Source organism: Trachypithecus francoisi, unplaced genomic scaffold, assembly GCF_009764315.1.
Source record: "Trachypithecus francoisi isolate TF-2019V2 unplaced genomic scaffold, Tfra_2.0 Lachesis_group10, whole genome shotgun sequence".
In the NCBI taxonomy this organism is placed as follows: Eukaryota; Metazoa; Chordata; class Mammalia; order Primates; family Cercopithecidae; genus Trachypithecus; species Trachypithecus francoisi.
This window is the reverse complement of record NW_022681455.1, coordinates 22951704-22971400: the sequence shown is the minus strand read 5'-3', so window position 1 is coordinate 22971400 and position 19697 is coordinate 22951704. Positions and strand designations below refer to the sequence as shown.

Below are 19697 nucleotides of genomic sequence, written 5' to 3'. Positions count from 1 at the left end.
ATTTTAGATATATTGTGTTTAAATAAAACATGTAATTAAGATTAATATCACCTGTTTACATTTGTGGACTAAATAATTTGCATTTGAGGGTCACAGTAGGTGTCTATTGGACAGCACTATTCTAGACTTTCTTCTGAGACATTGCTCTATATCCAAACATTCATTGAATACCTCCAGTTGATGTCCCACAGACACTAAACGCAATGAAACTGAATTTATAATATTTCCCAATATCTTGCACTTCCTCTTCAGATGTTGCCTCAGATGTTAATGTTTGCAATTCATCTGGTTACCTAAGGCAAAATATTGGACTATTCCTCCACTCTTATTTTCTTATGAAAAGACTCTTCCAATTTTCCCTGCCACAATGCCATTGATATGGCCACTGGACTCTCCAGCATAAATCCCCATCGGCACATCTAGGAGACCTTTTTTGACAAGGCATAAGACAGCCTCTGGCTGTCATCAGATTACAATCTACCTCTTCAGGGTCTCCTCGCTCTATTGTCTCACTCACCCCCTCTACTTGATACTCAGAAAAATAGCTCCTATTGACTGCGTATGTTTCAAAAGTATATCCTTACAATACCTTATCATTCTCATATTGCAAATGAAGAAACTAAAGCAGAGAAGTCAAATAATTAGCCCAGCATTTGCACCTAAGTGATGGAGCTGGTATTTGAACCTAGACCATCTGACTTTGGTATCTGGGCTCTTAACCAATGCTCTTTATTTCACATCCACAGTAATTTCTATTCTCTGACCATATCAAGATTTCTCACACTTTTGTATCTTTACAAATGTTTTGTTTTTTCTTTGCATGAGAACTTCCTCTGTCTCCTCATTACTTTATCCACCAGATCAATTCTTTGAAATCTTTTAAGATGCATCTCCAAAGAAGCCTGTGTGTCAATTTATCAGACCTTACCAGAAATATTTAGTAGTTTTTCTGTGTGCTTGCCTAGTATTTAAAACAATATAAATATTACATGTCTTCCTAATTAGAAAATGTATTTTCCATCTTAAATTTTTACCATCAAGCGCAGTGCTTGACAAATAGCTGGTTCCCAATGAATGTCTATTGGCTTTTTGGCTGCAGGGGGTAGAGGGAACAGGGTCATACGAACAGGACAACTTTTGGTCAGGAGGTCTTCAGATTGCTGATTGAGCTGAGATTGTCTGGACTCTTAGATTTCCCATTCTAATCTGAGAAACATTGAACTATACAAGAATGAAGTTCATTCTAGTTATCCTAGGTTATCATTCATGGAGCTATTGTTGACAAAAAGTCATGAGATTTCAGGGCAGTGTTAGAGCTGAGACCATTTAATAGGTAAAGCCCTAGTTGCACAAAGAAGTAAACTGAGATTAGAAAGATTAATAACTTATCCACAATGACACTGCAAGTTAGTATCAGAGCTCTGCTTAAACCTGCATTTTCTGACTTCTGATCTCTCCATAGTTCCTGGCTGTTTCCTATGAACATACAAATGCCAAAATGATTTTATGTGTTTATACACATATACACACACATATATCTTCACTGCTAATAAACTGATTCAATAAATGCATGTGTTTTCCTCACGTAAAGCCTGGATGTATTTGTGGGAATGATTAGAACTAATATAAATTCAGTGATTTATACATGAGATCGTCTTATTTACTTCTGAACTGCACAAAGAAATTCACAACTTCACTTTTCCCCAGGAGAGGAAAAAAATCTATCCAGTTAACAGTTTTCCAACAAAAAAGGCAGTGCAAAGGAATCAAGTTTATTGAGTTCTGCTGACTTACTCTTCCCAGTTTTCAATGCTTCCACAACTACCATTATGATAGCATGAAAGCGCTAACATTTTTGTAATAATTGTCCTTTACCACGATCTCTGAAAAATGCTTTACATGCTTTATCACATTCAATCTGTAAAACAACCTTATGAGATAGATCACAATGACAATTTCCTATTTTATAGTTGGGGATACTAGAGCCCAATTTAATAAATGCCACAGGGTGATAGAACTTTTAAGTGGCAGAAGCTGTACTTATATTTAAAGTGAATCTGACAACAAAGCTTATGCTTGTAACCACTAATTGAGTCCATGTGACTTTAACCGTATATTTAATTTCTATCCAAAATGATGAACTCATAGAATTAAAGATCTAGAAATGATATTGGATACTGCCTGATCCCAATAAGTCACTTAATAGAAACACAAAGTGAGGTTCTGGAACACAGGTGAATCAACCTCTCCTAGACTTAGTGTGCTTACAATTTTTCCATATTTTTCTATATCACACAATAAAGTGCTTTGCATAGTATACATACTTAATAAATATAGAAGACTGACTCTCATGGATTCTTCCATAACTATATACAGCCACATAAACACATGCATATGCATATATGTGTATGTCTAGCCTATGTGTTTCCAATAATACAGAAAGTTAGAATAACGGCCAGCTTGTCAAAACATAGCAAAGAGGACCACATTTTGGAAAGAATTACAGTATCATTACTGTTGACATGGGTAGAATAGATGAGTGTCCCCTAACTACTACCTGTCAGGGCCTACTCCTATCTCAGCACTGAGTTTAAATACTACTCAGCCAGCTGCCTGTGGATTTAGCCAACATTGCATGTCAATGCAAAAGTCTGATTGCCCAGATGGTTATTTCTAGGCCCACGACCAAAAATAGTAACTGAGCATGGCTGTAAGGCATATCACCCTACACATAGGCTAGTGGTTTCTTGCTTTCTTCATATATCCCTCCTCTGTGCAGAATGGGCATGTAGATATTAGCTATTTTAACTCTCACTAGGAGCAAAAAGAGAGAAACAGAAGGATCTGGGCAGCAATCTTCTAAATCTGTGAAAATCTCTGTATTACTTTGCCCCTCATATCTTCAACTGCATTCTTTCTTTCCTCACTGTTATTATTGGATATAGAGTATCCACTCTGTGAACTTCCTTGAGCAAGTTTTTTCCCTCCTTTATGTATCCCCTCTATCAACACCAGCACAGTAACTTTGCACTTGAAAAGCAAAATAAAGAACTGTAACAGACACAAAACAATCAGACCAAACAAACAAACTTCAAATGCTCTGAGGGAAAAAAAATGGAAGAAGTTCCAATTTTAAAGTTTGACTAGCCCTTTGCCTGCCCTAAGGTAAGAAAATGCTAGCGTAATGCGGAAAATCAGATCTCTGAGGCAGTACTTTTAAACAATTCAACTTGTGACAAGAAAAGAACAACCCTCAAAATTTCATCAGAGCAACTTTGATTAACAATTCTGAATCCCTAAATGGTTAATTAGGAACTCTCTCTGAGGCAAAAACTGGGGAGGCTGTAAAGATCTGGAATACCATCTTTGCCCTGACATGCCCTGGGTTTATGGGGAGCCACTCCTGGTTACATATTTGGAAAGAGATCATTTCATTGCCTTGGAGGGGAGCCTTTCTTCTTATAAATTACATTAATTCAGACCTTCATCGGTCCTTCCTGGTTCTGTTTCAATAAACAAACATAGGAATAAATTGTTCTGAGCTTGCTTTGTTTATTCTAGTTCTTTCCTCCACCAGCTCCCTTTTATGATTTTTCTAGTACCCTAGGCAGAGAATCTTTACAGGGTAAAATTGTTCCTTTCAATGTTAGCATTTTTTCTTACATTGGAATAACTTGGCTCAGCTACTCTGACCTTGAAGTCCAATCTCCCTTTCCCCCACTGTAAGAAATCATCAGGAGCTGTAAGGTGAACAGCACCAAGTTTCCATTTCTTTGCAATCCATATCGACATGGTGAAGGTTATGCTGGTTCCAAAGGAAAAGGGACAGCCCATCATCCTAAAAGAATGATAGATAAGGATTAGGGTTAATACTGGAAAACATTTAGAAACTGAAAGAAAGACTGCATTCATGACAGAAATAAAAGGGGCCATTCTTTGGCAAAACATAAAACAGCATCTGTTGAAACAACTCAAGTTCTGAGCTGCTTTGCATGGCATCCTTTGTTGCCCAAGGATGGCAGCTTCTCTCAGGCCTTTGAGGACATGAAATGATGACAGATACGGGTCCTGTGCCAGGAAGCAAGAAAAAAATCACATTTTGATGTGCAACTACTTGATTCTTAGCCATTTAAAAATACAGAGAGGAGGCTGTCAATTGCATGTAATGAACTGCCTTGGTAACACTGGGTGATTAATTTCCAGCTTTACCCTGCTCTATCATGTACTGTGGAGAGCACATTACCAGAGCTTTTTGGCTTTGAGGGGAAGATCAACCTCATGTGTGTAATCTACTCCAGGTGTACCAAAGTGGGCTCTTTGCCCCTTTCCTTTGGCTCAGTACCCTACCCCATTGACATTCTGGTGTGATGCACTGGCTTTTTTCTGTGTGCAATGTTCATAATCACAAAGCCCAGAAAATTCCCATTCAATTCACATATTTATAGCAACAACTCATTTTTGTCAGTATTTTTAACATTATACTTTTTAGCTATAAAATGGGGAAAACAAAAACACAATTTTGGTCACGCTTTAAACCACAGAACTAAATAGCTGAGGTCACCTACCACTTTAGATTATTAACAAAGCTTTTAATACACACAACTGATTGTAGGTATTATTAGAAACAGAGAGGATGAATGTTTTAAACTACCAAGGTCATTCTCATTAGTATGGTGTAAAAAATAGAAAACATCAAATACATACACTCTTTGCTATTTCATATTTATTCCCAAAACATTTCAGATATATCTGATTAAAGGACTGGTAACTTTTCTTTCTCCACATATGAGGTAGCTAATAGATACCAGCCTTGTTGGGGGAAAAATGGACTTTGTTTTACTGCAAGTAGGTTTTATGACTTTTTCTTTTGATGTCTAAACCATGAAACATGCCAGAGGCACTTTGTTGTCTGTTTATAGTACCTATGTACACTCTTAATGAGTTGCCAATTTTTACTTCCTTTAAGAAACCCTAATGGTAAAACATTTATCTACATATTGAAAAATTCATTTAAGCATGTTCTGTGTTTCCAGTGAGGCACCGTCTAATGGCCTTTTTAATTAAATGTTGATTCCAAGGATTTCTCTGTTGTTTAAGGTTATAGTTCAGCTTGTTCATCATGGATTGCAGACTGGGAGACATGAAATTTAATTCAAACCATGATTTTTAAGGGAGGATTTGCCTTAAATTGTTTTAAAGATAACTTAAAACGGATGTACGTACTTAACCCTGAGAACTTAGTGATGACAATCTTAATATTAACTCTGTTTTGGCTTCTCTGCTATAACACCGGAGGTGGAAAGACTTACTAAGGAAGCAAATCTTTGCCAACAAGTTGCTTCATGAAAGAAGGTTATTTTTGTTAATTGACCAGAGGCAGCAATTAGGTAACAAGCTGCAGCAGCTGATGCACACCTATAGGTTGGTAGGTGTCACGGGATCTCAGTTCTATGACACTATGGGGTGGTGTTACCCAATTTGAGGCTCAGCTATTCTTAAGAAGAGTCACATAATTTCCACTAAAGTGGAAATTACTGGTAGTGGGAGAGGACAGTGTTGAGACAATGTTAAGCTGGAGTGAAATTTGTAAAAGAAAGCCACAGAATCGATTCAAACCCAAATCTAGTGTCCGGAGTATGTAGGAAGACGTAGGTATCTGCAGTATAAACTTCATTCTCAAATGGCTTCTTCCCTTAATATACTTGGAAATCCCTATAGCTGCATCTGGGGTTAAAGAAGCAATATTGCCTACCTGAGTGAAGCATGTCCTTTCTCTTCTTTGGTGAGCTTTCTCCATTTCTGAAGTGAAAAACAAACAAAAAGTATTACCTACTTTCTTTCCCTTACTGCTAAGAAAGAGTCTGGTCTTTGATTAGGGAAATCTGTTTCCCTACTCAAGAAGAGACAATAAAAGTCCTTTGTTGCAGTATCCAGTGCACCCTAAGCTGACTTTGTATCAGGGCCCATTTTTACTAATTAATCACCTGCACTGCAGTTCCTTAAAAGTGAAAGTTCTATTAGGTTGGTTAAGGATGTCTTTCCCATCTCCTTCCAGAAGCTTTACATAAATGTTCAACACAATTTTTATTGTTACACTCTCCAAGGATTACAATAGATGGTCACTTTAGGCATGGTTTTCCAGAAACTCCCCTTTCTGCATGAGCTAAAATATTAAATGCACAAAAATAATTATGTTGGAAATGCTGTACTTCAATGCTTAGATTTACTTATATTAAAACTAAAAGATCATTGCGTTGGAAAGTGAAGAAAACCATCTTGGTCCTGGATGAGACAGTGTCAAAACCTGGAACAATCTTCTCAGGGGCTCATCAACAGAATAAAAACATGTAAAACATCTATCTTTTTTTTTTTTTTTTTTTTTGAGGCGGAATCTCGCTCTGTCGCCCCGACTGGAGTGCAGTGGCCAGATCTCAGCTCACTGCAAGCTCCGCCTCCCGGGTTCCCGCCATTCTCCTGCCTCAGCCTCCCGAGTAGCTGGGACTACAGGCGCCCGCCACCTCGCCCGGCTAGTTTTTGTATTTTTAGTAGAGACGGGGTTTCACCGTGTTAGCCAGGATGGTCTCGATCTCCTGACCTCGTGATCCGCCCGTCTCGGCCTCCCAAAGTGCTGGGATTACAGGCTTGAAAACATCTATCTTTTTTGTTTCTTTGTTTCTTTAGCCTATGAGATGGCTACTGAAATGTATGTTTCACTTTATATAAGTGATATGTTCCACTTTATATAAGAAATTGTTCTCAATATAAGAAAGATTTACTGAAATATTAATAAAATTTTAGAGAAAAGGAAAAATAAAGAGATAATTATGTAAACAATAGAGCCAATAAGAGGCAGGAAAGCATCTCTAAAATCCTAGCAAGACCCTTAGGCTAAATTAAATAGTACTAATATTTATCGAGCGTTTTGTGCCATGTACTTTACATATTTAATCTCAATTAGCATTCTTAACAATCCTGTGAGGTAGATATGATTATTCTCAATTTTAGAGATAAGGGTCTGGGACTCAAAGAGTATAGGAAACTAACCTCAGCAGTTGTTAAATGGTAGAAGGTGAAACTGAACCCAAGTCTTCCTAATTCCAGAATCCACATTCTCCTCCCTCTACCACTTGGGCTCCTGTGCAACAGAACTGAGTGAGCAAACGCTCTGTGCAACTATTCCACAAAATTGTTTTTCTCTGACTTGGGATTATTTAAGGGTCAGGTCCCACCAAATATCAATGTTTGGAAAGTCATGGGCAAAGCCAATCTCAGATGCAGTACTTACAATTACTCAAGTTCAGGAGACTGGTGTGTTGCAGGGTTAAACCCGGGATCCTGGTTTACCTTCATCTCCAACTCTCTTCTCCCTCAGGATAAAGGCTCAGATCAGTTTCATCTATATGATATGCCTGCCTGACCTGGAGAACTTGGCGTTAAAGGAAATGTGTTTATCAAATATGTCATCTTATCCTTGGAAGGCAACTAAGGATCAGAGCACAGCTGCCTTGATTTGTTTCATCGAGTTATTCCGTTGCAGTTACGTGGAACATCAAAAAATGTCAAGAAGCCTAAAACGTGGAAACTTGTTTAATTCTCTCCAGCAATGGCACTAACCAAAGCAAACGAAACTTTGACAGAAGAAAGAAGCAATTGTTTAGCCTTGTCATGCCCTCACAGTTAATAACACAAAGGGTATATTCACAGTGCAAAGATACTTTCCCTTTCTCTCAAAATAGGAGACAACATATTGTAAGATATTTTACAGACGTCCTTCCTCATAGAACTCTGTAAACTGTACTGGCTCAAGAACAAAATCAAAGTTTCAATTCACAGAACCGATTCATCTTGCATTTTAGGTATTCTAATGGTATATTTGTATTGTGTGTTGCAACCTATAGAAGAAACGTACTTCTTCATTTTTCCTGTTTGCTGATGACAGATACCAGTGGCTCACCTTTCGGTCTGTGAAACAATGACTTCTTTTCAAATTTGAAGTCTGAATAACTATGCTCCAAAATAGCTGCCTTTGACCCAGAATTTTTCTCTAATCATTATCTTCCAAAGAATTTTTCTGCAGTTCGTTATCCTCTAAGTTCTGAATCATATCCGAAACCTGTTACAACTTAAACTTCTGGCTCCCACTCTTAAGGACTTGCTGTTTCATCAAATCTTCTCCATTTTTCCATCAGTGAAACTTAAAATAAATTCAAAATCATAAGAATGTAAGAGAAAACCTAATGTTCTGTATCATGGCATAATTTTAGTTGAAGAAACCAAAATATCTGAAGGTGAGTTCTTCAAATCTTAGGTGACAACAGTTAACTTACTACAAGCAATAGAAAAATTTAAATATTAGAACAAGTGCTACAAAAGAATGTACATTTTGGGACAGAAACTTCCATATTGGTAAATCTGCCATCCTTCTGAAAAATAAATGACTTGATTTTACCTCCTCAAGAATCACTCCACTGTGCTCCTCTTTGGAGACTTCTGGGGCATTGTTACAGTTTTGGTTAGAGTGGAAAGCAATGATACATGAATGTATTCTTTGATTAAAAAAAGTATTTTATAATTTTATATGTATGCCCAACTCAGATGTTACCTTACAAAACATCATTACTGGCTGGGCGCAGTGGCTCACGCCTGTAATCCCAGCACTTTGGGAAGCCAAGGTGGGCAGATCACCTGAGGTCGAGAATTTGAGACCAGCCTTACCAACATGGAGAAAACCCGTCTCTACTAAAAATACAAAATTAGCCGGGCACATGCCTGTAATACCAGCTACTCCAGAGGCTGAGGCAGGAGAATCGCTTGAACCCAGGAGGCGAAGGTTGCAGTGAGCCGAGATCGCACCATTGCACCCCAGCCTGCGCAACAAGAGTGAAACTCTGCCTCAATTAAAAAAAAAAAAAAATCATTAGTTCATAATAAAGTTTCAAAATAAGCAAAAGTATGTATTTGCCTCACTTTGACAGTTCTCATTAGTTTAGGGACTCCTTTTTATATCAGCTTTCAGATATGATTCCTTGTCAGGTTAGAATGTTTGTGTAAAAATCTAACTCCAAAACTCAAGTAGAAATACTATTTTTACAAACTATACTCCGCATCGGGATCTATGTATTATGTCCCAATGCATGGTAGAGTTCCTTATTACTTTTGACTATGTTTATACATATGAAATCAACCACATCATTGCCTCTTTCTTCATTCTGACCATCCTAACTATTGGTGTGGTCTGCTGTGTGATTGATTTGGCTTCCATAATTGATTGCTATTCATTGGCCAGAATGAATGACTCAAGCTCACATTGTGTTCCAACTCATCAACAGAGAATAGTTAACATCTACTTTGGAGTACAATTTGACTTAATTAATAAATATTGCATTTTAGCAGTTGTCTGGTAAGGGATTTATTTGTACAAGCTCAAACCTACTGCTAATTTTAAAGAAAAACTTCAGACTACAGAAGCTTCAGATCCATGTCTAAACACAGGAAATAGGCCAGGCATGGTGCCTCATGCCTATAATTCCAGCATTTTAGGAGGCCGAGGCAGGTGGACCGCTTGAGCTTGGGAGTTTGAGACCACCCTGGGCAACATAGTGAAACCTCATCTCTACCAAAAATACAAAAAATTAGCCAGGTGTGGTGGCATGTATCTGCAGTCCCAGCTACTCAGGAGCCTGAGGTGGGAGGATCACTTGAGCCTGGGAAGTCCAGGCTGCAGTGAGCCGAGATCATGACACTGCACTCCAGCCTGGGTGAGAGAATGAGACTCTGCCTCAAAAGCAAAAGCAAAAGTAATAACAAACAAACAAAAAAAAAAAAAAAAAGGGGAAAAAATGCACTTGATCAAAAAAAAAAAAAGAAGAAAAGAAAAAGTCTAATTAAAATGCATTTATTTACCCTACTTTGTTATAGCTTGCTCTATGTTAATGTATATATATTTTAAGTCATTCTTCAGTATTCACCATCTTTAGGAACATACTTTTGAAAAGGGGTAGCAAACTCTCCTAAAACTGCTAGTGAAAGATGCCAAAGAAGAAGAGGACTTCTCGCCTCCAAATGTGGGGTTACAGAAGGGGAGGCCTTAAAGTCCCCTTCTGTAACTGAGAAGCAGAATACTCCCATTGTATGAGGTTGCTTGGCAGTTGCAGCTGCCACTCAGACTTCTTATCCACACCAAGCACTTCCAAATACAGGAAAGAAATTAGACTTTGTTTCTCTACCCTATTTGGGTAATAATTAAATGTTTCAACTAGAAACCTCTTCACTCTGGCATCTGAAGCATCATTTTAGTGTCAACTTCTCTTGAAAGGGGCACACATGCACACACACACGCACACACATGCATGTACTCATACTTGCTATTTTTTTGCCAAAATGTTTACTATGTAATGGGAAAAAACTTTTTCTCTTTTCTTGAAATAAAATTAATTTCTTTTGTTTGTGTTTTCCTTCAAAATGTCAATTTGAACATTTTTCACTACTCTTCTGAAACAATTATTCTCTTTAAATCACAATTTGTACTAAAAAGGCTCTTCGCTTGACAGATGTGGACACTAAAAAGGAAAATAATTACTTCAAAAGCTATGTGTAAATAGAAGGCAATTTGTAAGCATCCCATGTGAAATTAAAAGCTGCCATGCCTATCAGACCTTGGGAAAACTAAAGGACCTTCACATCCCATAATAGAACTTAGAAACAGTAAGTGCCTCTTACTACTTGTGAGCCTGCATTTCAGCCACAATAAGGTAAACTAGTCAAATGAGTATTAATAATTAACACATTTAAAAGCATTGCAAAAAATATAAATATCTACTATTTCAATGGCTATTCCAACCTAGACACTATTTTCAAAACCGTGCAAGAGTAGTGTTGTCGTTACTAATTTGATCAATATACCCACCTCTGCAGATTATTAAAAAAAAAAAACAAAAACGAGTCCAGGTAGATAGGTTAATAGAAAAGTATTAAACTGTTAATTTCCATTACAAGACGATACATAAGAAACATTGTGTGTTTTTATTAAGCCAAACAAATATGCCTAGATATAGTTACATATACATCTAATACTTTCTTTCTATCTGCCAGTCTCAATTTATCTGATGTTCAAATCACCTTGTGTGCACTGTATATACCATATTGTAGCTTCTCAAGTGTTGGAGTACTTGAAACTGTCATGTGCTTTCATTTAAATTTTTAAAAAATCATGGACATAATATACATAAAATATACCACTGCTAGGAAGGAGTCACCTAGTATTTGAAAATCATAATCAGCCAGGCGTGGTGGCTCACATCTGTAATGCCAGCACTTTGGGAGGCCAAGGTGGGCAGGTCGCCTGAAGTAAGGCGTTCAATACTAGTTTGGGCAACATGGTGATACCCCGTCTCTACCAAAATTGCAAAAATTAGCCAGGTGTGGTGGTGTGTGCCTGTAATCCCAGCTACTGAGGAGGCTGAGGCAGGAGAATCTCTTGAACCCGGGAGGCAGAGGTTGGCAGTGAGCCAAGATCGTGCCGCTGCGCTCCAGCCTGGGCAACAAGAGCAAAACTTTGTCTCAAAAAAAATAGAAAATCATAATACACTGAATTGCTGAAGCTCAAATTCAGATAGTAGTAGATGAAAACAGGTTAAAACATATAGCTTAACAAAAGATGAATTTGGCAGTGGATTTATCCTGTGGCAATGGTTCTCAAAGCATGGCCAGAGAACCACAGGGTTTCCTAAGACTCTTTAAAGGTTCGAGAAGATCCAAACTATTTTTATAATAAACCAAGATGCTAATTTCTCTGTTTCACTCTCATTCTCTCACAAGTGTACAACAGAGTTTTTCAGAGGGGTTTTAATGTGTAACATTATAACAGAATGTTTAGAGAAGCAAATCTAAGAATCTAGCTTTCTATTAAGCCACACAATAAAGAAATTTGTAAAAATTTAAAACAATGCTGTATTAGTACATTTTGTGTTATTACAGCAGAATACCTAAAAATTTATTTTAAAGGAAGTTTATTTAGCTCATGGTTCCACAGGCTGAGAAGTTCGAGGGCATGGCCCTGGCTTCTGGACAGGACTTTCATGGCACATCACAACATGGCGGAGAAGGGCAATGGGAAAGTAGACATGTATGAAGAGGAGAAAACCTAAGGGCATCCTGGCTTTATAAAAACCCACTATCACAGGAACTAATTCATTCCCATGAGAACTAATTCAATCTTTCAAGATTGAGAACTCAGCCAGGTGTGGTGGTGTATGCCTGTAATCTGAGCTACTCAAGAGGATGAACTGGAAAGATCCTTTGAGCCCAGGAGTTCAGGGTTGCAGTGAGCTATGATTGTACCCCTATGCTCCAGGCTGGGTAAGAGAGTGAGACCCTGTGTTTAAAAAAAAAAAAAAAAGATTGAGAACGCACTACCACCAGAACAGCACAGAGCCATTCATGGGGGATCCACCTCCATAACCCAAATACCTCCCACTAGGCCCCACTTCCCAACACTGGCACATTGAGGATCAAATTTCAACATGAGTTTTGGTGGGAACAAACAAATTATATCCAAACCATAGCAAATGTCACTCATTTTTTTGTTGTTTTGAAAAAGACAGTTATTTCTTATTAAAATATGCCATTCGGGTCAAGATGCAATGGGATTATTACTGTCACTTTAAAGTGAATTAGTAATTAAATAGTTTAAAAATTTTCTATTTTAATTTCTAATATAAATATTGAGAGATACGACCCACATTAACAAAAGCTTTCTTTTTGGGGGGAAGGGGGTGATTCTCAAAAATTTCCTAGCATGTAAAGAAATCCTGAGACCAAAACATTTGAGAGCGCTATTTTATAGCATTGGAATCTCAATTCATTCCTAAAGCCTCAGTTACTAATGCTGCCAGAATCAAAATGAGAGTGGCACTTTTTATAAAATTCTCCCAAAGTATAATTTGGAAAGATTAGATCCATATTTCTTGTACTGATGGTTAATCAACAAAATACAGCTAACAGAGTAATTTTAAATATAGGATTTAATATGGTTAATTCCACCTGGTCCATTCCTGGACCGCCGCTCTCCTGAGGACCTAGCTTTGCCATTCAATGCCAGTCTGCTGGGAGGCATATTGCTTGGTGTATATTACATGCCCAAAAAGTGTTTGCTGACCATTTGTTTTAAACCTACTTCCTCATTAAAGTCTATTTGACTATTATTAAGTTTATTCCTTGTTTTGACTTCATAATTATCATGATGGTCAGCAAATCAAGGTTAACAGGCATTGGTATAGTGGTCAACCCAGTATCCACCAGAACTATCCTGGTTAAGCTGAAATCCTTACTCTAACACTTGCTCTTGTGTGAATGTGAACAAGTGCTTAAATTTCTCGGCACCTAAATTACCCCATCTGAAAATTATGAATACAAATAATACCTTCTAATGACTTTGTTATGCAGATTAAATAAACTAACACTTGTAAAAAACCAAAAACTGAGCTTAATAAATAATAAATGCTATATAAGGATCACTAAATAAAATATCACTTAATTTCAACTGCTGCTCAGAGCAAGTGCATGGATAACTGTGATTTGCTTATCAGAGAAGCTTCCCAGAGTTTTGATATTTAAATAGATGCAGATGCCTGAACTCTTTTAATCTCCATGACTAAAAGTTAAGAGTAGCAGGTTAAACATGAGCAGCAACCACAAACACACTGAAATACTGAGAGGAGAAAGGCCATAAAGCTTCAAAATGTAGACACAAAATCTTATTAGATGCACCACAGAGAAACCCAAACATATTCAACTAACAAAAATGAAATTAAATAACCAATTTCAGCAAAAAAATAGAAAGTTGGGCCAAGTCTTCTACCTACTTTGAGTTTGTTTTTAATTGATATGAATGCCAGCATAGTTTTTAAATTATCACCTTAGTAGTGTCTTTACAATTCTAGCTACTCTTTAGAAAGTGTCCAAAAATAATGAACACACAGAATCATGTAATGCAGTCTAGCTAAAAGCAAAGAATGAATTAAATAGTTTATAGAACACTCACCCCTCAGCTTCTGCAATTTCATGTGGGTTGATTTTCCAACTTATATTTTCCAACAAGATGAAATCCCTCTTCTACTTGCCAGATTCTAAGTCCCAAAGATGCAGACATACGCAGAATGGATGGACCGTCCTCACCAACATTGGAGTGTGCTCAATTTCCTGCAGTTTCATTGTCATCATGCCAAATATCCCAGCCTCTGAGCTTGTTTATGACGAATGGCAATGAATAACTTCCAATTTTCTTTATAGCTTTGTTTTGTTCTTTTCCTTTAAGTTTATCTGAATTCAAATAACTAGATAGGACGAAGCATGTTACCAGAAAAGTTTTGTTTAATGAGCTTTGATACCACATCTCTTCATTTATTCATATTTCACTCAAATGGAGTAAGATCTGGAAAATATAAATTAAAAGACATAATTAGAAAAAAAAACAGACAGGAGAATTTCCCTTGAAATGGATTACAGACTAAAACTTGCTCGAACTTTGTCACAGAAACATATTCTAGTAACGGGATGGAAAATCCTCTGGACTGTTCCATCTCAAATGGTCACACTAGAAGGAAAGGTGCATCTATTCCACAGAGCTCACTGCTGAGGAAGCTCATTTAACTTTATAATAATATTCATCTGACGTTATCAGTAGGAAGCAACATGTTGGTCTTTAGATAAATAAAATATAATAATAAATAAAGAGCTAAACATTGCTCTTCAGATGTAGTTCTTTAAAGCAAGGAATTTTAAAACTCTGAAATGGAAATACAAATATTGAAGTACCTACAAACTTGGAAAAAAAATCAAGCTTTGAGATTTGCAAACAAAATGCTTGAAATGAATTATGAAATCCCAACATGTAGCTTTTCCCTGTGGATGTTTAGGCAGGAAAATTCCAAGTAAGGAAAGTCCATTTCTGCGATAACCATCAAATGTCTTTCGGTTTATCTTATTTATGACCGAAGGCCTTGCCATTCAACACTGAGTGTCATTCTGTTTAGGTTTCCACAGTGGTGAGCTGCCATGCTTGGGGAGATGCAGCCCATAATAGCTTATGGAGCAATAAAGGGGCATCTTATGGAAAAGTTCCTCATCCCTTGGCTCTGGTACTGGTGCCTGCACAGCATCTGCCTCCTCCTTAGTCTTGTTACCACACTGAAATTGCTTTGCTTTGTTTCCATGCCAAACTGGAAAAGCTCTCAATCATTTCTCCTGCCATGTCTATAGGAAAACAGAAGCAGGCCAATCATGCCCTTATGACATTGCATGACAGGCAAGGTCCATTTTACAAAGCAGTACTGTAAAGTGAAAAGCTTTGAACCCTCTTCCGCCCCTTACTCTTACTCTTAAAGCCAAACTAAATTAAACCTGCAGCATCTCTGCATTTTACCCACTTTTATCAATATTACGGAAAACAGGCTTGAACACCAAATATGACCAAAGATGAAAGAAAGCTATCATTTATTGAGGGGAAAAGAAAAACTGTTTAAATTAACAGTGATGGGCAAATTAAAGGAGGATTTATTTAGCTGTAGAATAATTAACCAAAATGTCTTATTAAATATCTGAAATAAAAACACTGAGGGCCGGCCAAGTGCAGTGACCCATGCCTGTAATCTCAGCACTTTGGGAGACTGAGGCGGACTGGATCACCTGAGGTCAGGAGTTTGAGACCATCCTGGCCAACATGGTGAAACCCCATCTCTACTAAAAATACAAAAATTAGTTGAGCGTGGTGGCGGGCGCCTGTAATCCCAGGCGCCTGTAAACCCTACTCTACTCGGGAGGCTGAGGCAGGAGAATTGCTTGAACCCAGGAGGCAGAAGTTGCAGTAAGCCGAGGTCGTGCCACTGCACTCCAGCCTGGGCAAAAAGAGTGGGACTCCATCTCAAAAACAAACACACAAAAAAAACAGACACTGAGGGCATAGATACAAACTAACCAAGAAAATTATAAAAAGAGTAGAAATGTTCTCATATTTCAGTTTAGCAGCAGGGTCACATTCCCTTGTTAAAGAAGCATTTGCACTTCTGGGCTTGTGACTTAAGTGTGGAGAGGCCAGGATCTGCAGCTGAACATTTTTGGATTGGGCAGGCGATGGGAAAAATAAAGATTTCCCTCAAGCTCAACAATTTCTGTCCTCTAAATAGGGCAAATGTGTCTGAACACATTCAAAAGGTCCCTTTGCCTTAAAACGTGAGAAAATCACATTGTAATAGCTAGAGAGAGGAATCTGGAGCATATTTACACATGGAATAATATCATTTGTTGACGTCAAGGTCGTGTCTAAGAGCCTACTACTTAGACTTGGAAGAGAACAAGTAGAAAGGTAAAGATTATCCAATGGAAAGGATGTTCCTCAAACTATTTATGTATTCATTTCTCTTCTCGGGGAAGGAAATATCAATAATTTATTACGAATACAGCATTCTCAGAGAGGTTTCCCCAGTTTTCTGAAGAAACAGAAATTTTCCAAAGCACTGTAGTTTATTTAAATTCTATTAAATGTCTGATAAAATCATAACATAAATATAAATAATATGCATGTGCAATAATGGCTATATAATGTTTCAAGAAAAAAGATATTGTGAGTATTTTCAAAGAAGTCAGGATGGTAACTTAAATTTTGAATATTGTATGTGGGAAGATATAACCAAGTGGACATATACTTTAATTAGCTAATAAAGTCTGTGAAAAAATTACTAGTTGATAAAATGGAGATTTGTTTTTATTAAACTTATAATAGTCAATATATAAACCGTGTAAATTGTGCAAGAATACAAAAGCCTCTATTTTATATTTTCTTAAATTTTCACAACTGTACTGACTGTACTGATAAAAAAAAAATCAACTGTACTGATAAAAAAAAAATCAACTGTACTGATAAAAAAAAAAAAACTATGCTTTTCATTTTACCAGTAAAGAAACTGAATATCCAAGAGAACAAAGTCATAAATCACCAAATCAAGAGGAACATTTGGGACTTTAGGTTCTGTTTAGAAGCTCTGCTAAATTATACCTTTTGATGTTGCTTCCCTACGTTAAATTTAAAAGATGTTTCGATCAACTTAAGACAATAGTTTGTATGTATATATCTAAGTATTTATATATTCATATATAAAAATTTACATATATTTATATACATAAATATATACACATAAAGTTTGTATGTATATTTTTATAGATAACTGTAGGTTTATAGGTAATGTATTTTTTACATAGAACTATCGATTTACATATAATTTATATTATATATATATAAATCCTAATGGAGTAAGTCACGTGTTGTTTTCTATTGGTCATACGCTAGCACAAGAATAAAACTCTACAAGGGAAAAATAGGAACACAAACTAAACCTTTAAATATAAGGAAACTTCATTACGCAGACTTTTTGGCGTTCCTGAGATGTCTGCAGTGTTAATACCCTCCAGGTCAGGTGTATTTAATGGCCATTTGGATCAAGGGCCCTTGGTCTTGCCTGAGGCCCTCAGTTCTTCACCCAGACATTAACTGACAGAGACTGAGCAGCTCAGAAAACCCTCTTACATGATAGAAGTGCTCAGTCAATAGAAGCTTCTCTACTAATAGACATACAGCACATTAGTGAGATATCCACCTACAGTTTTAATGACCTGAATCCAATCTTCTCACACTGTAAACCTATTTGAACTCTGAAAATAAATGTGGGGTCAGATTTTGTTGCATGTGTCAACACCAAACTTTAATTTAGCAAAATCGTATTGAATAACTACTTAGTTCTCTATATAAGGCTATATGAGGACCCACAGAATGAGAATGCTTATGTTTTGTTGTTCTGTAGAAGTATATCTTACCTTCTGTTATTTTCTCCAAAAACAATTATATCTTGGATTTAAAAAAGGGACAAAAAGTATAAATAGCATTTCTAAAGTAGCTTTTAACTCTATTTGTTTATATCAATTTCATCATCCCACCTTACTGTATAACCATCTTAATATCATACTGTAAGAGTCTCCCCGGGGCCTAAAAGCTTAAGGAGATGAATAACTCCTCCCTTCTCAGGCCCAGTTCCAGGGCACAACCTGCGCCAGCAGCGTGTGCCAGCAAAATAGCAGTAGCAAGAAGAAAGCCAGCAGAAGACACCTACCCTGGCCGGACGACAGGTACCCCGAAGATCGAGGAAGGGGCCATCCGGGTACAACGTAGCAGTTACGTCAGACTAGGACACTTCCTGTTTATAGGAGGCTATAAAACCTTTGCCCTGTCCTCAGTAGGGGCTGACGCCATTTTAGGCCTCAGCCCGCCTGCACTCAGGCGCTTGCTAAAACAGCGTGTTGCTCCACGCCGCCTCATGTTGTCTGTTGGCGCGCTCTCGGGGTTCTAACCAACACAAGAACCTTACACATATCATACTGCAACAAATAAAAATAGTCTAAAATAACAACAGCCAATATAGGCACAAACCTGAAAGTGTCTTCATAGAAATAACACATCAATATACTTGATAAACTAAAGTGTAGCTATTTTATGTGGAATAAAGTTTGAAGAGACGAATACCAATTGAATGTCAGCCTGTTCTTTGTGAGAAAACAATTATCCCTTCTCCTCAAAGAGTCAGGAAGGCTTTACTAACAAAATGATATACCAAGGACTGTCTGAATAGTGAAATTCAGAATACTTGAGACCGTGGCCCTGGGAATAAATTGAAATGCGTGCAATTTTGAGCAGACTTAAGAACGGTGTTCTCATTTCTTGTATATCCCTCACATGAGCGGATGCACCAGCTGTACCATTTCTGTCACTGGTTTACTCATCTGCCTTTATACTATCTTTTGCTTCATGCTTTGCAGTGCCTGAGGCTGAAGCTCGTGACTGATCATGCGCCTCTATTCCCTAGAAGTTTTACCAATGAATGTCATCTCTCCTGTTTTAAAGATGAGCGAGTAAAATCAACCAACATAACACCTGAAGATAACAGATTCTCTAAAATGAATATTTTAAAACAAGAGAAGTGACGTGAAAATGGAATGAGGCACGGATGGAGGCACTGTGCTCTGATCCTGTATTTTTATGTATGGAGCAAAGCTACACTGGTTGCTCAACCTAATTTCAAGGTAATGTTGCTTGCAGCGTGCTGAATTCAGCAAAACCAAATAAATAGAAACTTTTTCCTGACCCACAGGGAAAGAAATGACACCATTAATATATTCTCAGTGTTAATTATTTTCCACATATATTTATCTTTACTTCCTTGGTATCTGTTACCACTTATCCTCCAGGAAACATTGGTGTTAGTAAAATTCACAGAGCTCATATAAAAATAACAATAGTAAACCCTCATAACATTAATTCTAACTTTTTGAGAACTTTCTCTTTTCCATGCTCTACATGCATTAGCTCATCTAGAACACTCATCATCATTGAACATATACAGAAAGTATAAATACATTTATCTTCATTATATTACTGAGAAAAACTGAAGTTTAATGACTACAGTAGTTAAGGCAACACTAGCTGCAAGAACAGATAAGCCCTGAAATCTTAGCAGCTAAAATATACATTTATTTCTTTTTCTTACACATAAAAGTTTGATGAGAGTGCTGAGTGGATGGTCGGCCACGTAAGGATTGAAGACTCAAGCTCTTTATTGTCATAGCTCCACTATCTTCAGCACTTGGCTTCCAAG

The 19697-nt window shown here is 37.2% G+C and overlaps 1 long non-coding RNA gene across 1 annotated transcript in view; it reads left to right on the top strand.

The window, feature by feature from the left end:
* The window catches only part of LOC117086796, a 72582-nt gene extending 64129 nt beyond the window's left edge, over positions 1 to 8453 (top strand). Inside the window, exon 2 of the long non-coding RNA XR_004438580.1 lies at positions 7373 to 8453. This is a non-coding gene — a long non-coding RNA (uncharacterized LOC117086796). The remainder of the gene's footprint in view (positions 1 to 7372) is intronic.
* The last annotated feature ends 11244 nt before the right edge of the window (positions 8454 to 19697 follow it).